We start from the raw sequence: 10,636 nt of genomic DNA on the forward strand, positions 1-10,636 counted from the left end.
ATAGTGTTTATCGGGGTTTAAGTAGACTTTTAATAGAAATAAATATTTATATAAATTCATTCACTTTAACGGATTTTAAATATGTTATTCGATTAAAAATAGTTATTTAATTTGGTTTTACTTAAAGTTAGTGAAGACGGTATTAACCTATTTTCATATATACATATATTGAATAGAATATACTAAGAATTAATAGTTTCAAACTTTTTTTTAATTTGTTCGATTTCTGCTGCGGGTTGAGTTTGTTATTAGTTTTCAGATACAACACTTTAAGAAACGTTCGAATATATAAACGAAGTCTACTCGAGTAAGATTTTGATTTTCGGGTCGATCTTGGATCAGATTTTTTGGGTACAAATATTCTTGACTAATTATATTAGGTAACTATTAAAAAATATAATATGTTACAACTTTTAGAAATAACGTTTGAAAATAATTTCTAAAATGCATATGACATAAGTGTATAGTTATGTAATTTGACATATTTAATAGATACCAAAAATTTATAAAAACACAAATATAAAAATTATTTTTCTTAAAAAAATTAAAATAAAAAATATACTAGCCTTTCTAAAGAAAAAAGTTATATAATTTGTTATATCTTTTAATAAAACACCTACTTAAGTTTAGAAATAAAATGTGAGAAATTAAAACTTCTGTCGTATATGAAACTACAAAAAATATCACATCTTGCAAACTTTATGAATAACAATTAAAAATAATTTCCCAAACGTATATGACACAAATACATGCTTATGAAAATTGATTTATTTAATATACTTACAAAATTATATATTCTATTAAATGCATATCATACGAAAATATGATTATACAAACACACAAACATATTATATGAGATGAAAAAATTAAAAACGAAACATATACCCGCCCTTTTGAGGGCGGGTCAATCTCTAGTATATACTTAAATTCCTAACTTCCGTAGTTGATCTTTCTGTATCATTTAAAAAAACAATAAGATCCCATACCTAGAAAAACTATCATTTATGTGACAACACTATCCTATAAAATCTTAACATTTTACCAAAAAAACACTATCCTATAAAACTCACAATTCGCCATGTTGTGTTTTTATTAACATTTAAGATTCCAGAAACAGATATTCATTTTGTTTTCATCAACTATGCGATTTGTCTACGAATATTATATATGGATAAAGACTCCGGAAATAATATATTGATCTAGTTGAGTGATCGTTGGTGAACTTGAACTACCCAGGAAATTTTCAGATCCAACTACGATATGATGAAGATGCATAACTACAGCATTGATGCACTTCTTTATTAATCAATGACCTTACAATGGGATATACACCATTGATAATTCTACGTGGAGTATTTTTTTTTTTTTTGTCACGTTCTACGTGGAGTATAAACACCATTAACGATTTTATAGTGGAATTATAATAAACACTGAAAATTCTAAACTGGAATATATACACCATTAACAATCCTACATCATGACATAAATGCTATGAAGATGACCTCACCATTGGATATACAAGCTTTGATACATTGATAAAGAATCTAACCTTAAACATGTTACCATGTATAAATTTGCCAATGAATAAGTCTTTCTTGAACTATATATTAGACCATCAAATCGTACATTAAAACTTTTAAATGTTGACTGATATTTGTGTATATGTTTTATATAAGGCTTTGCCTTCACATTTTTATTGATGAGAAATCATTTCTGCTTACTTCACAATAGATCATAATTTGCAGAAAGTTTAAAATGTCTTAATAAAATATTCATAAACACACAACACACATTCAAAAACTAGTTAAAATACATAAAATATTCAGAATTGGTTCGTGTAAATCTAAACATTATATCAAGGTTTCCTTTAGGAACTCGGTGATTAAAAAGGATATCGATAATGTATCCACCGTTTTCTTATCTTAAGGGGTTGCCAATAAGACTTGGAGTACACGCACGTATAAGACTAGAGCAGCCCCTTCTTTGACAAAAAAGAAATTATAAGAGCAAATCCAACGCTAATCTCACATTGAGTATGTAAACCATAAAGTAGTTGTTTCTAATAATGAATTTAATTTTTTTTTCTTTAAAAACAAGTGATAGCTTGACAAATATATAATTGGTTTCTAAGAGAATCTCAAAGATTCTAAATTAGAACTTGTTTTCTCTTCTTACTTTACTTTTATGAATATATTTTGAAAACTATTAAATATCAAAACACCAAATTTAATATACTTTCATTTTCATTGAAACATCTAAAACAACGTCATCCAACAAAATTTGGTGTAGTGTAAATAGTATTACACCAAATTTGTTATGACATTATTTATCATACTAAATATTAAAATAATATATATTACTTTTATTTAATTATAGATAGATTAATTTTATTAATTAATTTTAACGTATAGTTAAATGAATATATCATACTATTTTGTATTTGTATTTTGGTATTACTAAAACGTCAAAATATTATTGTTTATATTTTTAATTAATAATATAATTAAATGAGTGTTATCAATTGCTTTAAGTTGCAACAAAATAAAAATGCTTCTCATTTTATATGTACAAAATTTTAAATTTGAATAATATTTTAAAGAAAAGAAATAAATAAGTATACAAATTAACTAACTAAAAGAAAATACAAATATAAATAAAGAAAAATATAAAATTGCTAAATTTTAATAAATAAATATAAAACTAAATTTAATAAACACAATTAGTAAATTATAAATAATTAAATCTAAAAAGTAATAATATAAACTATTTTTTGTGTCGAGTTTTATGTAGTAGTTTAAAATAAAAATAAAATTTAAAACCAAAATATCAAATTTGGTGTAGTTGTAATACCAAATTTGATATTATGGTAGGATATGTGAAATTTTTTTTGAATGGAGGTGCTCTGAACAAATCACCAGAACATGCACTTGTATTTATTTTATTTTCTTATAGCATGCAATTTGACAACGAGACAAAAAAATTACCAAATCTTATATAATAAAGTTGAGTTTTTTTTTCTTGGAGGGAAAAATGTCATGTGGCATTCTCCTTTTAATAATTAATTTTTTTTCAACTTTATTTAATGTGTTTTGGTGTTAATTGTGATTAGGTATTAGTTTATTTTTGTTATTGACAATTTATTACAATGATGTTTTAATTTTGGATTGGAAGTTTAATTTATTATGAAATTTATGTCTTGATTTTTTTTTAGATTTCATAACTTTTATGTTACATATTTTTTTAAATACTTTAAAATACAAAAATGGAAACGAAAGTTAAGTATTTTCAAAAAAATTTAAACATAGAATAGATACATATCCAAACAATTACTTTATGTTTGAAAACATTTAAAATATCAACTTTAGTTTTATATATTTATTTTCATAGCTAATATATTATTATATAATAAAATTAATTTATTTACTAAACTGCGGTTCACCCACGGTTAACCCAATGATCTAGAGATCTGGTAAATCGTCCGGTTCAGTGTCCGGGTCGGGTCTCAAGACACTGGTTTATAGAGTTTCTTTGTATTTGATGTTAACGATGGAGAATGTAGCCTCTACGATTCTCCTTCTTTAACGCAATCGACGTAACCGTCATATAATCAGTCTAGAAATTCCACTCATCCCACTCTAATAATGTTTAGTAATTGATGGCGATTCAAGTCCAAAAGACTAACATTTGGTTTATTGGTATTGACACATAAACTCTATGATATCTTTCCATGTTACACTGTGCAAGGAAACAAATAACTTTTCTGATACATGCTATCCGTGTACATTTTAAAAACCGTGAATATGATTAATATACTATTAAAATTTAACTAAAAAAAAGAATCATTACTTTCAATCTGAGATAAACCACACACCACCCTCACCATTAATCCTTTGCACCACACTAACTATTTATTGTCAAAACCATTACTAAATGCAACAAGTCAGGAAGGCCGAATATCACAGATAGTTAGAAATTGTCTTTCTCATGATCGTTATAGATGCTAACATCTCATTTACTAATTAACAAATTGACTTTTTACTAGGAAGATTTGGTGAAATTGTTCCATTCCGATTAAAATAGAAGTTGTCCATTAAATAGAGAAGTTAAGGAACCATTTATAGTTTTTAGATAAAAAAATATATTTAGATTCATATTAAGATTAGTTGATATTTCTAAATAAGGGTGGACAAACAAGAATTTCGTTATGAACACACAAAATCTTCCACTATAACAAAATTAATATAGAAAATAATTTTATGTTTCTTATTTTAAGATACATCTTTTTGAGAGACCTTGAAACTAAAATAACACAAACAACTCGAAATTCTATATTTTAAAAGTCAACATGGTAATTTTAAAAATATATATTAGATACTCACCAATTATTTTAACAAAAACTGACACATTACCCTTATTTTTTATAAAATTTGAAACGTGTTCCATTTTTCTATTATTTTGAACTAAATATATTAGTAAAAGTTTTATAGTTCATATATAGTTATTTGATAATTAATAATATAAGTATGTTCTCTATATAAAATATCAACTTTGTTTTGTGTTTAAATTCCAACTAAATTAATTTTGTTATGACTATCGGCTTTTTATTCTATTTTTATTAAATCGATTAGTAACAACCACTTATACTATTACATTTTGAACTAAACAACTTCAAACAAAATAATGTACTACGGTCACTAACCACTATAAAAAAAAATCATAAAATATCATTTTTAATATATTTTTATTTTCATATTTTAACATATTTTATTTGTTAAGACCATATAATAATTTATAAATTTAGGTAAAAGTATAACATACGAACCCGGCGCTACGCGCCGGAAAATCACTAGTTACAATTAAACACGTTTTTGTTTTTATTAAGTCGTACTGTGATAACAGCTGTTGAGTTCACTAAATGCCACATTTCTAGGTAGTTAACAACTATTTACTGGCCAGTCAACATCTGGCACATAAGCAAATCCCCTTATTAATAGCTCATGTCTTCTCATTGGTGATCCAGCGAAAAAACAAAGTTGATTAGATGAGATTTGAGGTATACAGTCTTGACTGAGGTCGTGATGACTGATGAGGTCCTGACTCTTCAAATTAATGGACCGATTGATGGAAGGGGATGGGGCCCACGGCCGAAAGAGCGGGCGTGGACGGCCCATTAGCCGTGGACGGGTCAGGACGTTACAAGTGGTATCAGATTTGGTTAGCTATCTTGGTTCTGACCCAAAAAGCGTCTTGAGACCTGTCATGGAGGGAAACGAGGATGTTGCATTCTTTGAGAGATGATGAATTGAACTTCCAGAATTGTGATATATGAAAAGACGTAAGATAATTGATTTGGATACCTATGTTACCAAAGTGTGTTTAGATTTTTCGGTACACATCCGTTTAGAACTCTAGAATTACGTATGCTTGAACTAGAGTAGTGAAAGGAAGAGTGACCTATCGGGAAGTGATTTGCCATAGCGTCGAGTGAGGCAAAATCACGAAAAAGTCATGTGGTAATTGCAAAGTCAGTAAACAATAATTTCCAACCTTTAAATTAACGGATCAACCACTGGAACAGGGTGGGGCCCACGGGCCGAGAAAGCGGGCGTGAACGACCCATTAGCCGTGGAGGGGTAGGAGCATTTCATTAACATCACAAGTTTAATTTCATCAATCCAAAAAGTGACGTAGACGTCTGAGACGTTAACCCCATTTAATTCTTCCATTTATCAATTAAAATTTGATTAACCAGATTGTAAATTAAATAATTTCACTGATTTTCCTTTTTGTCGTGATGAATCAAATTTTAGTTAAATTTGGTCAGATGGATCAGATTGCAATTGATCAATGAGATAATTAAATTTAGTTATGTCTCCGATGTTTACGTTGTTTTTCTGGATTAATAAAATTAAATTTGTGATATTAACTACATAGTTAAATTGAAAGATGTTGTCATATATAACATATATTCGTAGTTAGATGTACATTAGTTTATTTTGCATAGTTAATCATGTGGTGGTCAATACTTAGATAGCTAACAATCATTTTTTTATATAAAAGCTTTGTTATATTTAAACTATGTTATATTTTAAAATTTTAAACTATGTTATATGTCCTTTTCAAAAATAGAAAACTATGTTATAAGTTGCACAAAATAGGGGAGAAGAGAGAAAGAGAGAGCTCCGCCTTCTCTCTAGTAAACACCACCGTGCATAGTGTTTCCGGCCGGCGAGGTGGGCTTCTACAGCCACCGCCGGTCCGGCTTTAAGTGTTTCTTTCTTGTTTTCTCTTCTCTTTCGTGTATATATGCCTAGAAAATTTTTGTTTTATCTTTTGATCCCGCTCTGCATGTTCGGGTTTTGCTTCCGGGATGATGAGGCTCACAAAGCTCAGCCGTCGCCGGCTTTAGACTTCGGGGGGTGGAGGCTTCCTCAGCCGAACCTCGTCGACTATCGGAAAAGTTCTTTGGGTTTGATGATGACCAAGGAAGGTCATCGTATTTTGGTTACTCTCGGTGAGGAGTTAGTATTTTCGGCGGCTGGCTTCATTTCTACGGCGGATGAGATCTCCGGTGATGAGGCTATGGTGGCGAAGATACAAGAGAAGGGAGTGATTCCAAATCGCAAGCGGTGGTATGTTAAGATCTGGATAAGATCTCGGGACAGGCTCGATGATTCTCTCTGGTGGAATATATTTGGCGGCGATATTGGGCGCGGTGGTTTGTCGACGGCGACTTCCGGCGAAACACGTCTCGTTTCGTTTTTGTTCCGGCGAAAATCTCGGCCATTGGATCACGAAGGATGGATAGATGACGCGTGTCTCGTGTGCTTGGTGGATGACGCACGTGGACGGTCTGGAGTTACGAAAAGACGCGTGGCGGTGGAAACTGCGCGTTTGTGTTTGGTTTGGGCTTGAGGCCCGTTTCAGGTGTCCTTTATGTCGGACTAAAGTTTAGATGTAAGTGGACTGTCTGGCCTTTGGGTTTCGGTTGGGTTTGGCCGTTATGGGCCTTGACCCCTTAATAAAATTTATTTTTAGATGGCAAAAAAAAAAAAAAAGTTGCACAAAATAGAAGAAAAAGAACGGCATTCCACATGTTCACATGTATGGATGTGTCGCTTGTTATGACACATATACATATACAACTTAAATTGCTCTAGTGTTTTGCTAGCTTTTTATAATTTTAAAGGATAAAATGTGTAAATATTTTTTTGTCAACATGTTTACACGATTATACTTTGTTTTTTATTAATTGGTCATGCTTCATGAATCAAAGACTCAAATATAATCTCATAGTTGATCAATTTTATGTTGCAGGCATGTGCAAGGGACAATTGCATTAAATCCCATAAAACCGAAATTTTTCTTATACAATTTAATGATTTAAAAAATTAAATGTTTCTATTCGGGTTTATTATAGATTTTCAACTTAAAATTAATTGCTGATTAACGGATTGACCGTAACTATTTATATATTATTTAATATCTCTTAAAATTCTCAATGTGGGATATAATATAGTAACCCTCCTCGAGATGATATTCAATCGAGCGAGTTAGTTACGATATTTATATTCTGTCGAAAAGGGTTAAGTACGATATTTATACCCGATCGGATAAGATTATATTAATTAAGGGTTTATAATATTTAGAATTTGGACTCAGATACCATGTTAGAATCATGTTTATTATGGACTTTCCAACTTAAACAAATGGATAATTAGTGAATTGACCATAAATTTTTATATATTATTTAGTGTCCTTTAAAATTTCCGATGTGATATATAATAGTTATATTATTTAATGTCTCATATAATTCCGGATGTGAGATATAGTACCCCTAATAATTCATTGTTGCAAAACTGTATTTTTTTGTTCTCATAGAACTAAATTTGCTCAAGTTTTTTTTTTTTTTTGTAACTGAAATTTGCTCAAGGTTCATATAAATAAGACGGGCCTTGTTGCAGTAATAAGATAATTCTGAGTAGACTAACCATGAATACCGTAGTAATACTTCAAACATTTGACCAATAGATTGCACATAACTATTAAGAAGAATACTGTATACTAAATTTACAAAAGAATAAGATATTATATATATATATAAAGTAATAAAAAATAAAATATATATATATAAAGTAATAAACAATTATATGCAGTAGAACTCATTACTTGCGATAGTATGTTCTACACCACGTGGAATGTAGCTACAAACTGTGCAGCAGAAAAACAAAAGTATTTATTATACTATATGCATATATCGTACATGATCTTTATAGGTTTAGTTCTCAGCCAGGTTTTGGAACCGACACTCACGTGAAACGAATCAAAATTGTCACCACCCACCAGCCACCACGTGACCGATCATTACACAGAAAAAGAGTACTATACAACACCAAAAATATATAATATTTAATTTAAATTTATCGTGTCATCTTAAACCGTTTGAAACAACAGCCAAAAATTTGATTGTTCATTCCTTAGCCAGGACTATTCGCAATTTTCGTAGAACTCTATGCTATTTTGGTTATTCTATTTCGGTCTGATTACCTAGATCACCTCAAATTTGAGTAATAGAATAGTCTTTTGATTCAAAAAAAAAACAACAGCCAAAAATAAAAAATCAATTTATTGGAGGCCAAAAAAAAATCCACAAATTAGATTAACTCTAATTAGTTTTAGTAAAACTTGCGTAAAAAACACTCTACTTTCTCTCTAGACCCCCGCCGTGACTAGTTTCTCCGGTCGATGGAGTAAACTTCCACAGTAACCATCGGTCCAGTTTTGTGTTTTTTTGTTTCTCTTTTTGTGCATGTTTTCTAGGAAGAAAATGAATCGAGATTTTTCCTTCTGGTTTATCAGATCGAATTTTTGACTTCGGGATATAGAGGTTTTTACAGCTCCATCTTCGCCGGCTTATGACTCCGGGGATGGAGGCTTTCAAAACTTTGCGCTAATGGCTTTTCGATAAACTCCCCGTCGTGTGATTGGGTTTTGGTTCCGATTTTGACTAGTGGGGGTGTGTTTGGGTGTAACTCTTCTCTTCAGTTTGATGGTTCGTCCGCTTGGATGAGATCTCGATAGTCGATGAAGCTTTCCGAAGACGGTGCGAAAGCGATGAAGGCGGAGATGTTGTAATTTTGAGATTTAATTCCGTGTTGGTGGTTTGGTGATCCGGATGAGATTTCGGCTTTGTTCGATGGACGCTCTCTGTGGGAAGGATCTCTGGCGTTGGAGGAATGTGAAGCAGCGCTTATTTTCAGAGATTTTTCCGGCGTCGTTCAGTTTCCAGCATAACTCTCAGGATGGTGAAGGTGGAAGGTTTCTGCGACGCATGTTATTCTTCGTTTTCGATTAACACGTGTCCTTTACACTTTTACAAAATTTGATGGGTGTTAGTCGGATTTCTTATGTGTCAAGTTAAGTTTAGTAGGCTTTAGTCGTTTTTCTTTCTCTTATGGGTTTCTTTCAGTTGGGCCTTCGGGCTTTGTTATCTTGTATGCTTTGTGGGCTTTAGTCTTTTAATAAAGTTAGATGGCAAAAAATAATAATTCCATAAATAAGATGCTTAAAAGAAATATATCCATTTGACAGTTATTATAACCTGATTGATACCTTTATTTAACCATCACTAGTTGTCTCGTCGCTCGTCAGCTTTAGGTACGAAAATCAATCTTCCATCTCCATTTATGAAATTCTTATAAAAAAATATATTTTATATAATTTAAAGTATTTCAAATATCTAGATAATCTTAATTTTATAATAAAATTGTTTGCGTTAAGATAAAATAAAAGAGAAAAATGATTATCCAATGGTTTTATCGTTTTATGTTAAGTCGGTAGACATTAACCGACTCTTCCGTTTTTGTCAACTAAGTTTTCATTAAAGGCCCAAAAAGGCTTACAAGGTGTGGACTTAAAACAAGACACATATACAACATAGATTAATATTGAAATTTTAAGTGGTAGAGATAAACATTCAAAAATTAAAACATGTCACGCATGATAGATGTCAAGACACGTAAGGACCCACACGTCTTCTTCCCGTTAAAGGCAATCATGGCCCACCGCTTTGCTTCACCACCGCGCAACCTCCGTTATCGCCACCATGTCTGATTCATCCCCGTCATAGAAAGATTCTTAGCTTCACATCTTCTCGAAACCTTAGAATCAATAGAAGCCTTGTAGTAAACTCCAACACCTTCTTTCTCCTTCTTCTTTACAGCCTTTGTTTGTGTTCTGGAAACCTTAAACTACAGCATATTATAAACCAGAGATAGTTCGATTGACCAACAAGAAGTCTTTTGCTGGACCGTCCAAAGACGCCAACTCTGCTAAACATCCGGTTAAATCAGCCGATATCAATCTAACATCGTCTCTTCCTATCCGCTAAGATACTTTACTTAAAGCTCATCAGCTTTTACAAGAGCAAAGATCGATTATCAGAGGGTAGGATTAAACGCATATCCTTGAATAGAGAAATCAACCAACACAAACAAAAGGGATTTAGTGATTTGATGCAGAAGAGGAGACTGGAAAAACTTTTTACTCAATCCAATATCAAAGAGATAAGAATTGATTTGATCCAACAGCTCTGACCATGGATTGAAAGCACGACAAAATCCCCAAGGGAAAGGAA

This window comes from Raphanus sativus, chromosome 4 (assembly GCF_000801105.2).
Source record: "Raphanus sativus cultivar WK10039 chromosome 4, ASM80110v3, whole genome shotgun sequence".
NCBI classification, from domain to species: Eukaryota; Viridiplantae; Streptophyta; class Magnoliopsida; order Brassicales; family Brassicaceae; genus Raphanus; species Raphanus sativus.